The sequence below is a fragment of the Parasteatoda tepidariorum genome, chromosome 11 (genome assembly GCF_982258835.1).
Source record: "Parasteatoda tepidariorum strain Cologne lab strain chromosome 11, Ptep-v5.0, whole genome shotgun sequence".
Taxonomy (NCBI): Eukaryota; Metazoa; Arthropoda; class Arachnida; order Araneae; family Theridiidae; genus Parasteatoda; species Parasteatoda tepidariorum.
Genome location: NC_141765.1, coordinates 93,094,506 through 93,113,563, shown reverse-complemented (window position 1 = coordinate 93,113,563; position 19,058 = coordinate 93,094,506). Strand labels below are relative to the sequence as shown.

Here is a 19,058-nt window from a genome sequence, read left to right as displayed (position 1 = left end):
TTGATTAGTTTAATGCTTTTAATCTTATATTTTTCTCTATTCGGAGCTGAAACTTTTATATTAGAATAAATATTTTATTTCATATTTAGACAAATTGTTGAGTATTAAGTTAAAATGCAACAGCAGTTTATTTTTGAAAATATCTATTTTAAGTGTCAGGAAAAAAAGAAGTCAAAATTCTAAATTAATAATGTAAATAATCTTTATTGTATAAATAATTAATGTATTCAATATATAAATAAAATTCTAAACGTAATTAAATTTAATCAAAAATGTGTTTTCTAACTAATCTGTTCTACTAAAAACGGGTTTTATTTTCCCCGAAGCTATTTTTCCCAAAATTTGATATTACCTCTCGAGCAGTCTCTTGGTGAGCATAAATAAAAATGATAAAAGTGTTGCAACATTAACGTTATTTCTAAGCATCGAACTTTTTTCAGACAATCTGTTTAATTTTACAATTTGTTTTATCTAACAGTGATAAAACTTTTAAAACGTAAAGATTAAATTAATTTTTTAAACGAACTTGTGTTTCATTAAAAAAGAAGGGCAACATTTTCAAATTCACATTTTAAGCCCTGGTAGATTTTAAAAAAATCCTGATTTTTGTATCGAAGTTATTATTTTTTTTTAAAAAAATAACAATAGTTATTACAATATATATTAGTAATTTTTTTTTAAAATAGGTCTTTGCAATAAAAAAATTTTAAAAAAAAATTTCTGAATATAGTAATAAATATAAGTGATGCAGAATATCGTTTTTTATTTTTATATAATGAATAAATTTTAAGGAATAGTGTTAAGGGTGCAGACGAGAACTACTGAATTTTTTTAAATAAAGGCAGTACTTTAATTAAAAATTATTTGTTAAGAGAAAAAAACTCCTCATGTTTTAAAAACCCATTTAATAATATTAAAGAAATATGATTAACGAAAATATTTTTTTTCTCTCTTTCAAATGCTCCGATTATTTGCGCATCGGTAATATCGAAATAAAGCTGTTTAAAAACTTGTCTTTCAAATGCTCCGATTATTTGCGCATCGGTAATATCGAAATAAAGCTGTTTAAAAACTTAGTGCGCCAACATTTGTGATACTGCGCCAAGTATTGCACTCTTTCCATCACGTGATTGTAACTCTTTGCTTGCTATCTGTGGCGTGTCTTTTCGGAAGGAATGAAGCGGACTTGGTTCCTCTACCTACTATATCAACTCTATGGTATGAATGGGTCCGCCCTATATTTGGGTGCGGCGTATGGTGTGGCAGAAGTCTAATTCTTGGCCATAGATGGCGCCACTGAAAAACAAGAAACGCACACTCTGCCTTAAATTTGCTCGGTTTCACCAAGCAGGCTTGCCCGTGTGGCAAGTGGCATTAGCAACAACAACAAGAACCTCTGCTACTGTGCTCCTAAACGTTGTTTTCTCCCTTTCACACAGGGACCACGCCTAACATCGGAGAACTAGTTTACATTATGTCATTGAAGGCTAGACTTGTTTACCTATGTACATTATTTGATAAAACTACTCGTTCAGATACTCGCATGAATTATTGAAATAGTTTATTTTAATGACATTGCTTTTTGTAACTAAAAATAAGTTCAATCTTTTTCCTGAAATTTTTTTTTATTACAATGCAGCAAACGGCAAAAGTGTAAAATATCATAATTAAAATTAATATATTTTACACTTTTTTCTGATCAACTTATTGGACGGAAGGCACTTTTAGATAATAATAAATAAATGGATTGAAAAGAATTATTTTTAATTTCTAATGCAAAAACAAAAATGCAACATTTTTATTTCTTAAAATAGTTTTATATTCTCTAGAAGGTTAGAAAGACTATTTGAGGGGATGACTCACCTACCTATGATTGAAGTTCTTTTCAAATGAGCGGTAATTCCAATCTTTTAAATATCTATTAGTTAATCATTTACCACGTGGTTGATCATGTGTAACACTGCAGATGAATAAACTAAGCGCTAATTCTCTTTATACGGACAAAATTGTATTCTAGTTTATTTTAAAAATCAAGGTCATGTATTTATAAATTTATTATTGCGCTTTTGGCATAGATAAAAGATTTTTCTTTAAAAAAAAATGAGGATGTTGTTTCTGGAATTAATATACCGAAATGTTTCACTGTGTGATACAGGGAGTTACATAGCATAGAGGGAGTTATGTTTGATTAACCTTCCCCCACCGTAGTTTTTACATATCTCGGAAGCTTTGCAAGTAATTTTTAACGTAATAAAGTGTTTTCCTTAATACTTGTTTGTGTATGCGTCACAAGACATCAAAAAATAAATTTATTTCCTGATAAAGGAGAAATGAAATATCCACAAAAGTTTGAATTCTAAAAATGAGAGAATTTTCAAGTATTCAGCTCAGAATTTGCACTTAATTGTTTATTTTTAATATAATCTAAAATAAGACATTTATATCACACTATACATAAACAGATGGAATCAAATTTGATGCATGCGTACAGACTTTTGCACCCTATTTCAGTATTTAAAATGTTGTGAATTTCATATACGCATTGCATATGATTTTTACAATCCAAGTAAACATTACATCTTTATTCAACACAAACAAAACTGCGAAAACTTCCTTTTTTCATTGATAAATTTTGTACGTTAACTAAATTGTAGATTTGCGATGTATAAAATGAAATCATTTATATATTGAAGTCATACTTCAATTAAACTTGCAAGTATTCAGCCTAGAATTTGCCTATTAGAAGATATTTGCGCTTTAATGTTTATTTTTAATATAATGTAAAAGACATTTTTATCACACGAAGCATTAAGACATGGAATCCCATGCTTACAAACTTTTGCATCATCTTGTAAAACTTAAAAACTTTGTGAATTTTTCATGTGCAGTGCATGTAATTTTTTCAATCCAAATAAGCATTGCATCTTATTTATTCAACTCAACTCTGCAAAAAAAAAAATTTTTCTTTCGTTGGCGAATTTTGTTCTTCAACTACATCAAAGATTTGCGATATACATTCCGTGCCCAAACTAATAGAGGCACTCTAAAGATTCTATGTGAAATCTTAATTATCAGGTGATACTCTATACAGCTTTATTGTTTTTGCACGACTGAAACCGGTTTGCACTTGTTTACGTTCGTGTATTCAACAGGTTAACATTGTAATGCAAAACGTTAAAAAAGAATACAAATAGGAGGAATATAAAAATATCTCCTGAATGAAAACCCATTACATGTATGTTTAAATATAAAAAAGTATTGCATGTAAACTAGTGATTACATGCGTGGTCGTACAAAACATGTCATTATCAAAATACTACAGTGCGTCTAGTGATTTGGTCTAATTATTAAATTATAATTATATCTTACCTGATATAATAAATCTATGTATATATTTCTCTTACACGGCGACAAAAAAAAGCCTCATTACAACTCCCCGAATGGCAACGCTAGAAAATCGACCCATGATTGCCGCTAAAAATGTCACATGCCAAATCTAGCTGAGATGGCTCAACACATAGCGCTTTTATAAACGGAAACTGAAATAACCAGAGAGAGCATAAGCTAGGCAGAAGTGAGTAGTCTTTGTCGATAGATCTCTATTTTAGTATTTTGTCGAAAGCGCTTTTTTTCACGAATTTATATATTGCGAATTTATTTGACGATTTTTTATTTATATCAGGAATTTATTTGTTTTACTAGAATTTATTTGTTTTGCAGGTTTTTTTTATTGCAATTCACTCATTTCAGTTTTTAATAGACTTAATTATAGCCAAAATTTTAACCTTTTTTAAAGAGATATCAGTTTTAGAAATTTTATCTTAAGATTTTATATTATAGCACATTTCTAATAGGTTTAACGAATTACATGTCATTTATTTGAATTCAAATTTATTTTAATGACTTAGTATTTACTAAAAAGACGTAATTTTTTTTTAAAAAAAAAGTTGTTGTATGGATTTGAGTGATTGTTTTGAATTCTTAGAACTTTGTGCATTTGCAATGTACCTAAGTTAGTAGCGAGCGAAGCAAACCATATTAGATTGCGTAGCAATTTTCGGGGGTTGGCGAGCGTTAACGAGCAGGGGACGCAGCCCACAAGTAATATATATATATATATTTATCTAATAGATCGTCTAATTTATTCAATTGTCTAATTTATATTATATATCGTCTAATTTCACCAATTGATACACGAACGTCAACAATTGCAACAGGTTTCAGTCGCGTAAAAACAATATAGCTGTATAGTATACAGCTTTGTTTTACCTTGTATAGTTTTACGTAGAATCTTATAGTGCGTCTAATACTTTGACCAGGCACTGTATAAAATGAAATAATCGCCTTTAACAAAGAAATTAATTGTATTTAAAAAAAAGTTTGTGCTTGGGACTTGACTGAATTCTCATCGTCTGCTATAGCTCCTGACGTCACAGCTACTGCGAAAATCAGATTTTTTTCAAGCCGGCGTATTCATCCTCAGTAAAATCTCTTTTTACAGTGGATATATTGATCGCAATTTCTGTAGAAGAACTAATTATTATTTTTCGATACATCAGATCCGTTAGAGAAATTGTATCTTAAAAATTATTTACACCAAAAATTCTTGAAAATCATCGAATGCAGAATAAAAGTCACGAAAATATTCGTGATCGGTAAACACACTGGTCCTGCACATTTTAATTAATGAATGAAATATTTTATTTTATAACAGCCGTTGAACTGCCGACCCAATTTTTTTTTTATTTGTGGGGGGCGGGGGTTTACGAGTATTAATGCTAAACTCCGCAGCCTTGAATTTTGAACCTAATCCAGAATACAAGGGAAGACTTGGATCAAGTATTGGGAGGAATTTGCATTTGTGGAGTACTTTTTGATGGAACTAACCCGCGTTTGCGTTACATGGAGAGGAAAACCACAAGAACCTCCCACGGTGAGCCAGGCAGCAAAGGAATATAAAATTTATATTTCTTTGATAGGATTTACATCAAGCACCATATATGGATTTATTTTCAGACTAATCGATCTTTTAGCAATCATTTTTTATTTCAATTTATAACCATCGTTGAACAGCTGACCCAACTTTGTGTTTACGTCTACCAATGTTCAACGCCGTAGCCTTGTAATTTTGAACCCACTAAGGAAGACAAAGGAGCTTCTGAATCAAGTATTGGGAGAAATTTTGCCTTTGGTGATCCTTGTGATGGAACTTAAATCATTTGTGTTAAATAGAGAGGGAAACCTCCTACGGTTAGCCTGACGACAAGGGGACTTTCTTTCTTTCCAGACTGGGATAAGTACCTAGGTTAGTAAAACCCTTACCCGTATAATCCGCGTCTGGCCACTATTCCAGCCAACCTCAACCAATTATTTAGAATTTCAAAAGAAAGGAGGTTACAATTTTGTTTATAAATATACAGAAATATTATTTTGTTTACAAATATACAGAAATACCAATTATAGTTTAAACAAGAATTTTTTTAAACTATATGGGATATAGAAAGTGAGAATAAATAAATTTTGAAAAGTAAATTAATGAGAAAAAAAGGTTAATAAAAAAATTATTTTTTTCTTAGTTCTCCATTAAAATTTTGATTTCCAGGTACTGAATAATAAAGGAAAGTATAGTTAAAATGTTATAATAATAAATAAAAAATTGAATAGAAAAGATATGTACAATATTTACAACATACGGCAAGGGGACTCTAACCCATGATCCGTCTGAGGATATTTTACGCTAGCACTGTGGTCAGCCCAAGCCTGATGCGGAATTCGTATCGACCAGCCATCACCGAGATTCGAACCCGATTCACCTCATTGGAAGGCGATTGCTGTATCCCCCTGAGCCTTCACGGATCAAATGAAATATTATGAAAAAATTAACAAAACAACTGCTCATAAAAGTAATATTGCGTGTAACTTATAAAAATTGAGATTACATAGTCTCGGCTGATTTTTGAGGTTTTATGTTAATTTGATATAAAGTTCGTCTTAAAATGCGTTGCATAAATATTTTATAAAATCTTTAAAGGAAACGCAAATGAACGTTGGTGGATTATTTGCTTCATCAGTCTTTTGTAGGCCATCACGCAAAAACGTTTATAGTCAAAACAAGTTTTAGCTAGATTCTGACCTAGAAAACACAATACTGAACTTTACGTCAAAAGTACGCCTCTTGTAATGAATTGTAAGCACACACTATGAAAAGTTCTGCCTGTAAAATTTTTGACCGCTTTATGAATTAGGAAGAAAAAAGTTTGAATTTAAACTGAAAATCAAACCATTTTAACCATATCTAACAAAAGCGATATGGTCAAAAAAAGTTTTCACTAAGTTTTGACTAAACAGCCACGTGTTTTTACTCCAAATATTAACAGTTATTAACCCAACAACCATTTTTGCTGTTACAAACACCAGCAAAGTTACGGCCAAAACAGTTTGTATCCAACTTCTATTAAATGGATTAAATTTGAGAATTAATAATTTTGATTTGAAGCAGCATTTAAAATCAATCTATGATACGTAAACACATAGAGGAAAATCATTATCCAGCTAAACTTTTCCTCTAGTCAACCCTTAAAAAAGATTGCCTTTGTAATTACTCCTAGCGAGCTTTTGATCTAATAAAGAAGAGAACACATATCGGCATCTCTGGAACTCTCTCCCTTACAACAAAAGAAGTTCTCATTACTCAACAATCGGACTCCTTTAAACTTGAATTTTGATGTAAACACTCTTTTTTTTAATTTTCATTAATTTAAGAACTTTTACCCAAATGGTTAACAATCATTAAAAATTGCGTTGCTTTTATGACGTTTTCTGAGAATATCTCGAATGATATCTTACGAACAGAGAAATTTTCTGGTAATATTTTATTAATGTTTTAAATTTCAGTAAGGATTAGAAAAATTAGGTAACCTCCATTTGCCCATCAAAAACTTGAACTTTGTCTTGAAATGTTAGCCCATAGTAGCAAACCATTATCCAACCAGAAAGTTTCTGCGACTTAAAAGTATTTGTCCAGTGTAAACATTCGTTACGAGGTTTACAATAAAAATAGCCTTTTCTGAAGAAGACGGCCAATTTTTAAAAAAAAGCTAGAGTAGGAAATATTCATTCCATCTAAACTTTTCTTTACCAAACCTCCCATATAAATACATGGTTACGTCGGAATAAACCCCTTAACAATCTTACTATGTTAAAAAACGGTCATAAAAGCCCCTATTTCTTATTCAATAAAATTATATACATAGAAAAGATGTAAGTACAATATTTATGCATGCATTTTTGATTTTCGAGATTTTTCTTAGCTTGAAATTTAAAACTCCATGCAACTCTGACTCCATATTGTACTCAATATTAAACAGTATTTTATCACAGAGCACAAACCACGTGTATTCACAAAGAGCATAAGTAGCTGGGCTAAGTGTACGAAATATATATCGCAAATACATATATTTGGATGGTGCTGACATCTTGTTTAAAATAAACTCTTGTTACATTAAAAATAATCTGGTGCAGCCATCTTCTATATAAGAAAAGAATTTAAAAAATTTGGGGCACAAGAGACGGATATGTTTAAACCATTTCGGTGCTTTACTTTTGAACACTCTCTATCCCGAAAATATCACGGGCACGAGAAATGTGAGACGAAAGCTTATACCTTGATTTTGACGGGATTCAGCTGGAAGGGGCTAAGTTAATCTTTGACCTAGAAACCACAATTTTGAACTTTACCTCTAAACGTCATTTCAATTTATAGTATACCTTAAAAGCACCTTTTTCCCATTAATAAATACTATTTGCCTGACTGTTAAAATGTTTTACATCCAAAATCAGTTTTAGTTTATTTCTGACCTGGAAATCACGAATGTATTATGTCTCAAAACGTTAACCCCATTACAGGATATCGTTAACCCGTCAAACCGTTTTTCCAAACATTAAAATATGGCCAAAGTCAGTTATCTAGTTTTTGATTAAATTACTTCAAGCTGGAATTTTAACTCGAAAGTTAATAAATTTTTGAACATTGTTAACTATCCTCGAAAAAGTAGTAAAAATGAAATTTCAATTAATATATAATCTAAAAACCAAAACTTTAAACTTTGCTTCGAAATGTTAGTCTATTGATCAAAATAACTAGCTCACTGAATATTTCGGTGGCCCATTAGGCAAAAAAAACTATTGGTCATTTGTTAGATACACGGTTATGAATCTGAAGTTTCCAGCAGTTTTAGTCTTTTAAGAAGTCCATTAATCCGTGATAAACGATATTGGGTCTTTAAAAAAGAGTAAAAAGAAAGTTTAAAAGTTTCAAGATATTTTTTTAAAAAAAACACTCTTTTAAATTTTAATGCTAGATTGGCTTTTTACTTTGTTGCTTTCGCGTGTCATTCGTGGCACGTGTTAGTTACTTTTGCGTTAACCCATCTGAAATTATCGCTTCTTTAAACAGGTAAAAAAATATTTTTTCAAAACCAAGCTATATAAGTCATTTCTGACAACAAAAACCGTTAGGTTTGAAATTTTCCTCCAAAAAAACATCGTTAGTCCATATTAAACTATCAAAATTTTAATTTGGCAAATGTTAAATGTCATGGCTAAAAAAATTTATGGCTAAAAAAAATTTAGCAGAATTTTTGTCCTTGGCGCCACAAGTTTGGGTTATGCCCTAAAACGTTAACCCGTTGTAAAAATTGCTTTTTTTGTAATATTACTTCTGAAATATAATTTGCTTTTCATTTTTAATATAAAATTACGAAAATTATTATATTTTCAATGCTATATTTAATTATTTAAACTTACTATATTAATTATTTTTTATTTTTGCTCGCCATATTTCAGCCGCCATTTTGTTTTTTTGCCATTTTTAGTGTATTTCAAAATTTCAACTATGAATTCAATTTACCTGCACATAAAAGCCCCTAAATTTCGAAACAAATTTTATCGCATTGCTAAATTTGGCCACGAAACCTAGGATGCTGGCCCACTGTGCAAACGTTAAATTTTTATAGGAAATCGTTGACCCACCTAATTTTTTGTTAGCCTGTCAGACAAAAATAGAAAATTCTAATCAATATTTATTGAGAACTTTATCTCTTTTAAGTTACTCTCCTTCTCCCTGTTTTAGGGAATTTTCTAACTTGTGCTCTTGTAAATACTTATTACAATTCTAGATTTGATCTATTTGATTTCTAGTTATTAATTTATTTATTTTTTTGCTATTTCAGGTTGTTGATGTTGCCTTTATTTAAGAGTGAAGAGAAAGCCCTGAAAATGCGACTATTTGATACTAAGTTCCAGGTGAGGAGAAGGTGGCTATTATTTTAACAAAAAATTGCTCGAAAAGTCAGAAAAAAGACGAATTTATGAAAAGATAAATTTAAAATGTTTTTTTATTCCTGCTAAGCTAATAAGTTGCTTCATATCTAACTATATAACTCGTATACAAATATAAGATTTCGAAAAAAATCATATGAAAATGGTCGAAAAGCGATGAATAAATTCATAAAAAATGCATGGTGACAGATTTTAATTTGTATTAAAACCTTCATTAGCAATATCAAAAAGTGATAATTCAACTTCCTATTCGCATGACGTAATAACAGGATATTTCAGAATTTTATTATAGTAAGAAAATAAAAATAAAAAATAATATTTTCAAAAACCACGCTTTTGTAGTAGAGAATATTAATTAAAAAATAAAAATTTGAAAAACGAAAAACGTGGAGCGCATGAAATACATAACAGTAATGTTTTATTAGTGTGTGCATGTGTGCTTATGAGAATATGTGTATGTAAATCTGTAATTATATCTGAATGTGGATGTGTATGTAGAATACGTTTGTGTGTATGCATGTATGTGGATGTGCATGTGTATGAGTAAGAAAATTTGTATATGTACTGTTATGTATTTCATGCACCCGACGTTTTTCGTTTTTCAAATTTTTATTTTTTAATTATTATTCTCCACTACAAAAACGTGGTTTTTAAAAATATTATTATTATTATTATTATTTTTTTGTACTCACTTCCAAGGTCTCTTTTCACTCACTGCACACAAAACTTCTCAACTGACATGTGACACTCATTTGAAATAATCGAATCGACAACAAAAGACAATCGCGAAAATATTAGTTTTTCTTTAATTTTATTTTACTTTGTATGCCTTCTTTCTCTTCATTTTCATGCATTGTCATCCAATTCTGTACTATGTGCCAAATTTGAAGTCTGTAGCTAGTCGGGAAGTTAGTTTAAAATTGATTACAAAATTTCATCCGAACAGACATACACGAAGGCAAGTTAATGTAAACGTGGTAAAAACTATAGAAAATTGATTAAAAATAATCAGTAAACGACGTCGAATTATTATTGAATGCCTCAAATTAAATATGTCAGAATGATAATTCGAAGTTCAAGCGTCGCAATCTCATATAAAATAATATTGGAATTTCAAAATCCGTGAGGAAATGATCAGTAAACGACATGGGTTAGTCGCTATTCAGCGTGTAAGATCAACAACTTCTAGACCAGGGGTTTCCAACTGGCGGCCCTCGAAGCCTTTTTTTGTGGTCCACGAACTTAAATATATATGTTTTCATAACGGACAATTTTCGTAAAAAATCTAAAAGGGCTTAAAATACTTTGCTCGTTAAAAAAAAAAAAAAAAAAAAAAAAAAAAAAAAAAAAACTAATTTTTTTTTTGTCATCTGTGAAATTTAACATACCAACGGTGCGAAAAATTTATTTCTCGATTTTTGCATCCAAGAAAATATTTATTCAAATACAAAAATAATCGTGTATATTGCTCTCTTTTTTTATTTCTTTTTTTTTTGTGAATATAATTTAGCATGAGCGTATCGGAAATTCTCCAATTTAGCTTTTTGAAACCACTCATTTTGGATGAAATTATTTACATTTATAAATTTTAAAGTGCATAAAAGAGGGAATGAATATCATGTTTTATCTAAATTCTTTGAATTAAATATTGTATGAGCGGAAAAGAAAAAAAAATTAATTTCAGATGCTCGAATTTTTTAGTTGCTGCTATAATTCCTAATAAGTCGAAAAAAAATTTAATTTATCACAGAATTAAATTTGAAATTAAAAAAAATCTTATCACTAAGTTCCAGATTAAGAGAAGATTCAAAATGATACGTAACAAGCATTATTTGTAATGCTTGTTGTTATTTTTGTTTTAATATTAAAAAAAACTTTTATAAAAGTCCGACAGCAATATTTAATGCTCTTTCAAACATAAGAGTCCTATATAAAATTTTGATAAAGTTGCTGCCCGCCATTCGACTGTTGTTTTTAATTGCGGCCCCCGGCCTCATGTAAGTTGGAAACCCCTGTTCTAGACAAAAGGTCTCGGCATGGATCAATTTAGTTCTCAGTTATAAAAAACATAAACTGAGCAGTGGATGAAAAATAAGAACGAGGTCACTAAGTTCGGGCTACTAACAAGGGACACTAGGGAAGTGTGACTCAACAATTTTCTAATAAACTAGTGGGATGTATGCCTTGGTCTGGATAGAAATATCGACCTTCATGTGTTCGATAGAGGTACTCTGACAGGTCAACGATGCAGGGACGCTATCCTTGCGCCCCATGTGAGACTTTTCCGCACAGCATATGGGCCAAATTTCAACTTTATCTACGATAACGACCCTACACATGGGGCTCAGTTCGGAACGAATACCTCTAACCGGATGACATACAACGATTGACGTGGCCTGCGATGTCCCCCGATCTGGATCCCATCGAACACATATGCGACGCAAATCAAAGTTCAATTGCTATGAGCTCAAGTCTGCCTTGGTGCATGAGTGGGTGTGGTTGCCACAGTGATTGATAAGGACCCAGGTAAACAATATGAAAAACCAATGAGAGAGTGGTGTAACTGTTAAAGGTGATCATACACGCTATTAGACATGTATTTCTGTGACAGGGTGTCGGTCTGCTTCTTTGCTGTACAAATGACCAGTTTCGTTATTTAGGGTACAGATTTTGCAAATTTTTCCTGTTATATTGGTCTAATGTCGAACGATATTTTGGCCAGGTTTGGTTTCATTCTACTTTTCAGTTTTTTTAATGTAAAAGGAAACTATGTCTCATCAAGTGTTGTCACCAGTTTATATCACAAAAATTAAGTTCGAACAAAATGGGTCCAATACTTTCTGACAACTAGAATTCGAAGTAAGATTTTTTTTAAAATTCTATCTAGAGAAGAAGGCTAGCTTCCATAGACCTAATGTAAATCACTTTCCCAAGGGTTGGGAGACGGGATCTGTGCACAAAGGAAAAGACAGCATTTAGAGGCACAGGCGATGAAGATCTTCTTAAAACTGATTTGCGCCCACCTCTCCCAGTCGCAGCTGAGATCGGGATCAGGAGGAATGTTTTCGATTCACTTAAAAATTTCCCAAGATGTAACGATATGCGCCAAAAGTTAAATTAACATAAAGGGATTCAAACTTTCGATCGCGAAGAATCCGAATTCGACGGGGAAAAAAATGAACGTTTTTGTGTCTGATTTCGTAACTTAACTGGTTATGGTTATCTCGTAACTTAAAATATTGTCTATACTAATTCTGCGAGGGATAATAATGAATCTAAAGGTGAAAGAAGTTAAACGTTTTTGAAATGTTCATCAGTCAGCGATGGTGTGTTTTTAAAAACGTTGATTAGCAATAGTTAAGTAACAAATATTCATAAACAGAAATTATGTAGGAAAAATTTATTACAAACGTTACATAAAATTTTCTCCTTTCTTGACATTATTCAACGCTGTCTTACGGTGCTGGAAAACAAGTATAAAGTCGAGCTGAAAGTCACCGAAACACCGCTGTTATAGCTGAATATACAAATTTATTTTCTGCTTGCAAATATAGCGTCTAATTGCCTAACATGACAAGTTTATTCCATATGGATGGTTAACTGAATATAAACAATGAAAAGCTTCTTAAAACCAGAAGAAATTTAGGAAACTTCCGGTGTATCCCTCCGCTTATATTATGCTTACGAGACGATGCGTAAACAGGCTTCTAAGAAGTTTTATTGTTTCGATTTGTGTTTAAATTTGCTCGTAAATTTTACCCTTCACAAGAGTTTTCTGTAATTTATAAATTCAAACAGGTCTTGAGCCAAAAATAAATTTTAAAAAATATGATAGCATAAATAAAGGGCAAGGTTATTTTTATTTTATTTTATAACCGTCGCTGAACAGCCGACCCAATTTTCCGGTTTTCGACTACTAATGTTTAACTCCGTATCCTTGTGATTTTGAACCCAATCCAGAAGACAAGGGAACTCCTGGATCGAGTATTTAGAGAAATTTGCCTTCGTGGAGGACTTTTTGATGAAACTAACCAGCATTTGTTTTACATTGAGAGGAAGATCACGAGAACCTCCCACGGTTTTCCGGGCGGCAAAGGGACTCAAACCCATGATCTGTCTACCACTGAGGATATTTCACGGCTGCTCTGTGGTCGGTGCAAGCCGGATTCGTATCGACCAGCCGTCGCTGGGGTTCGAACCCGGTTCAACTCATTGAAAAGCGAACGCTATATCGTCAGAGTATCACGGCTCTAAGTGTAAAGTTAGCCGTGCTGTGAATGTTATCCCTTATTTGACTATATTTGTGTAAAATAGCACCGATTGTTATTTTTTAGGTAGTATTATAGCAGGCTTGAGTAGTTTCTCGAATTTGTTATTTTGTTTCATTGACACTTAAGTTGAAAGACCGTGTTATACTGAAAATACTACAAGTATGATAATAATGAATGGTGCTTTTTTTTCAAGCTTAGGCGTAAGAGATAAAAGTTGTAAACCGGAAGTCTTACGACGAATTTTAACCCCCTAGCGACATCCATATTATTAAAACTCTTGCGAAATTGGCATAGTCATTGAAAAACAATTTGGAAGGTTTTAAAGGAATGATCTCGAGTGAATCTCGAATATTATACGGCAGGCAGTAAATAGCTATCCTGAAAGCTATGGCAGTAAATAGCGTATTGAAGGGGGGGGGAAATCAGCAAACCAAGAAATTCGAATCTGGATGCTTGCTAGTCTCGGTGAGATGACACCTGCACAAATTAAAAAATAAATGCAGAAGCCGCTCGATTTAGGTAATAATCCAAACATTTAATTTAAAAATATGAAGGAAAACTCACATTGTTAAATGACACGAAAATGTTCGTTTAGCATATTGCAAAGAAATACCTTAGAAATTATGAATCGGAGGAGTGAAGTGGTCTTTCATGATAGAAAAAAAGTTTAAATAGATCAGATGGCTGTCAATATGATTGGGTATTGCGGTAGTTCATACTTAATACTCAACTTACACTTACTTACTTGAGTAATGTGTAATGCATTTGGCAATTCATTTTTTGTTGACGTACGCCCGTTTAGGCAGAGGGGGTGCGATTGTACTTGTTTTCCAGTGGCACCATCTATGACCAAGAATTCGACTTCTGCCGCACCATTCGTCACACCCGTTTATAGGGCGGACCCATTCATTCATCCACAGATCGTAATTTTCACCTGAATCAGAGAACGATCCATCTCCAATCCAGTACCCCCAGGGGTTTTGATTTGTTATGGGAGCATGGAGGACTTTTGCAACTCGACAGATTTAACGTGCATCAGTCACTTTATTACACGGGGAGTCTTCGGCCGGCGGGGTTCAAACCCACGAACTTTCGGACATGGGCTCAGCGCCTTGCCGACCTGGCTATCCCGGCCCTTTACAATTCGTTTCATTCTGCTATCGTTCTTATTATTTCATAATTTATGACTATATTGCTACGTAGAAAGAATAGAATTTACGGTTGGCGTAGAATAGGTTTATTACCAAACATCCGAAATATACAGAACATGGTAACTGCCTTTTTCACTTGACACACTGAATAGTCTTTTGCAAAGTCAAGACAATTCATCCCCTTAAAAACAAGGCCCACGATCAAATAACTATTCGACAGGAAGACAGCCACCACTCTCATCAGACTAAGAACAAAAGATCATAAAAACATGAAAATCTCTGCAGATGGGACAAGAAAATATCAAAACTTTCTTATATTCCTTATGAGGAACTCACACCATATCATGTTTTTAACTGCCTTGCAGTCGCTGCAGGCCTCTTAAACTACCCTACAGAAGAAGATTTATATTCATTTAATGCCATAGAGATAGCAAAGACTATTCAAGGACACCATGAATTGAGGATGCTACACCAACCAACCAACTCAGGAATTTATATACAGTGTAATCAGAAAACAGAAATGACGTAAGAAAGAGAATATTCTAGAACGTCTTATAAATAATAACTAAAGTCTTATTGGAAATCGGGAGAACTTGGAGGATCGAACTCAGGACCTGCGATTTGCCAGGGTAGTGTTTTTAGCCGCTCTGCCATGCCGGCACATTCCGTGTCAATATTATAAATTAAAATGATATAAGTCCTTTAGTCTTAAGTTGTATCACTTTCTTCAGTGAATTTTTTTTCCCATCACTGTATAGCGTGTGAATTCCTCTGCGTGATATTTGTCTCGCGTATTGTCCTTACCTGCGTTAAGACACGGTTCCCGGTAGAAGATAGAAGTCACTGGCTGCTATCAGTTGAGATCAGCCTGCGTAGAGACCGCGCTGTATCGGTTCTACCAAATCCCCTATGCAGAGTATCAAAATTGTGATGGCATGTCTTATTGCAGTGATTCTCAACCACTGTGCCGCGGCACTTTAGTGTGCCGCCAAATACTAGAAATGATATAATAAAAATTATAATGCTTTTTTTAATAATGAGTAAAGTTTAAATTAAGGAAAAGTGTATATATATATATATATATATATATATATATATATATATATATATATATATATATATATATATATATATATATATATATATATATATATATATATATATATATATATATATATATATATATATATATATATATATATAATATGTCAGGTATATATGCCGAGTTACTTCAAACTACACCATAATGCAATGATGTTGGTTATCATCAACTAATTCAATCAACCATATGATCAATAACAATAATATTTATTCTTCAATAATAACATGAGTCACATAGACTCTTAAGCAATTAAGATCGAACCACACAGGTTCCCAGTTTCACATAGAAACAAACATTAATTAACAAATAACAGATTCACTCAGAATCTTAACCACCAAGGTTACCAATTTCCTCTAGAAACAATATCAACTGACTAACTCTTCCTTTACATCGAGAAAGTTCCAATACATTCTTGTTCCGGCGAGCGACATCTGGCGGGATAACATAGAGGCTGTTGTCTCGCTTATTACATATATATATATATATATATATATATATATATATATATATATATATATATATATATATATATATATATATATATATATATATATATATATATATATATATATATATATAAACACAAATTAACATGAATAAAATAAAAAACTAAATTGAAGAGAAACAAGAATGGTAAAAGCAATACTGATCATTAAAGCAAGCTAATCATTAAAGTAAGCTATGCACTTAATAAACAAATTAACAAAGGATAACTAACAAAAATTAAGCTAACAATTAATAATTAGCAAAAAAACTATTTAACAAGAAATCACAAAAAAATAGCAGTTAATATAAAAAAAAACTAACAGTTAATAACTATAGAAATCAAGCTAACAATTAATAACTAGCAAAAAAATAAATAACTGTTACTAACTAATAAAAAATGGGTAGAATTAAATAATTAATCCCTTGCTGAATGTGCTTTTGTAGTACATATGTGCTTTTGTAGTTTATTACAGTGTGAAATAGGCAATTAAACAACTTTTAATCTAATTTTTTTCATTGTGTGCCGGCAAATTTCGAAATCGTTAAAAGTGTACCGCAACAAAAAAAAAAAGATTGAGAATCACTGTCTAATTGGATGTCTTATTCCTAAGGGGTGTTTCACAAACCGTCTCCAATAGCCCATTGGGCAGCTCTACTTTGACTTAAGTAAAGTACCTACCTATTTAGCAATTTCTTTTAATAATATATTCAAATTTTATGGGGATTGGCTTATTTTTGGGAGAGTTATTGCTGTTTTTGTAATTTTTCCTTAATTTATGATAGCCAGTATTATTGTGGAATAATATATAATTATGGAGAAGGATGTTTTTGAAGAAATCTTACTCAGTTAACAGCGTTAATTCTTTCACTTAAATTATTTCACTTACGTTATTGGTAACAGTACAGGAATTGTTAACATATATCATGTTATTAAAGAAATGTGAGTTTTTGAAAATGCACCACTTTACTGGATTCTGTTTGGTGTTGTAACTTTTTTTTTCCTCATAAAAATCCTATGCTAGAAAAGTTTTCAAGACTTAACTACCATATAAATAAACAAAAGTTTAAATTATCTTGGTACCAAAGACTTTTTTTTCATGTTCTGGCATTTATGAAATAAATGAATAAATAAGAAAGAAGTTATAACCCAAACCAAGTTTAGAAAATTTATAGCCAAAAAAAAATACAGATATTTGAATTCCGTCTCCATTTATTAAATCATTCTAGGAAATCATTCACCCATCGAAAAAATTTTAATGGATGAAACAGGCTGTGGATAATTTTTAACTATAAATGCTCGAGTTTTAAATTAGCCTTCAAATGGTATAGAAAATCGTTGGAACAACAAAGTCGGTTTTTTGCTTATTTTCAAACAGTAGAGTAAGTAATTTGGAAAAAAGTCTTAACTCTTTTTGATAATAGTTTTGATTTAAATAACTGTAGTTATAGGTTATGAAAAGTTATTCAAAATATATACTTTTTGTTACAGGGTCTGTCACAAAAGGAGTTAAATCTGTGGAGAAGTTTGATACGTTGCCAACACAAATTAAAATTTAATAAGAAGTGATCAGAAGAAATTGTAGTATCTAATGCGAAATTGATGGATTTGAGGTGAAAGTTGACATCTTCGATAACATCTTCCTCAACATGGGTGACCCGCGCGTGATATGATCACGCCTACTTCGATGGACGGTCCGCATTGAACAGTTGACTTGCTATTTGCGACTGTGTCATCGTCCTCCTCACGCTGTTGCTCATTGGTCTCATTTACACACAACGGGATTCTACACACACTCGACTGCTTACAGCAATACAGAAGTGACCACTCGCAACCAAGAACTTAACTCTCACGACAAGCGCACTAAGCTTGGTGAACTTAATACAGCTCTCCCCATAAGTACTAAAAATTCTGTGAACTTAAACACAGTTTTCCCGGTCTTTCGCAAATACTGCAACTAGTTGTATGTGTTCATCGAATTCTATCCCTGAAATAATTCTGGCGGAGGACTATTCTGGCCTAACTACAATTATTCAATATCAATTCACTAGTATATAAGACGTGTTAACTGCTGCGTAACGTTAAACCGCAATTTCCAGATTAGCAAGTGGTCACACAAAAATTTTCTCATTTTACGAGGGCAGAAAAATCTTCGAGGTCTGCTCCAAATGTCAAACTGAACAGGCTACTCCCGAACACATCCTGGACTGTTTGGGACTTTCCACAGAGGACATATACTTATCCCCCTTTCTGGTCCTCGATTTTCTTAGGGTGAGTGGTCTGATGGACTTTGTCTGACATCGTCAGGCATTGGAGGAAAGTCCACAACAGCAACAACGTGTTAACTCGATTCTATTTAGGGTACCTTTCGATAGATTAAGTTGCCATCGTCGATAACATCAATGAGATTAATGCATAAAATCACTCATTTTTACTTGTGCAAGCAGGAAATGATTTAATGTTTCTTGGTTTTTATTCATGTACATCCCTGGTAAAGGAATACCTAAGTCAGGTCCAGGACATCACCCACCTTACTTCACAGCAGCCTGGCTGAGGCACCCATACAATGCATATTAGCAGAAGAAGCAGGACAGTCTGAAGAACAAGGTGAAAGGGTCTTTCCCCTGTTGACAAAATTCAAACATTTAATGTGGCCGCATCATAACCTGGCCAATGCAGTTCGAGAAAGTGATCATGTTGATTTCATGTTC

The 19,058-nt window shown here is 32.2% G+C and overlaps 1 long non-coding RNA gene across 1 annotated transcript in view; it reads left to right on the top strand.

The window, feature by feature from the left end:
• Window positions 1-18,832, top strand: part of LOC147801894 (uncharacterized) — a 203,963-nt gene extending 185,131 nt beyond the window's left edge. The window contains exons 18-19 of the long non-coding RNA XR_015430533.1: window positions 9,231-9,303; window positions 17,839-18,832. This is a non-coding gene — a long non-coding RNA (uncharacterized LOC147801894). The remainder of the gene's footprint in view (window positions 1-9,230; window positions 9,304-17,838) is intronic.
• The last annotated feature ends 226 nt before the right edge of the window (window positions 18,833-19,058 follow it).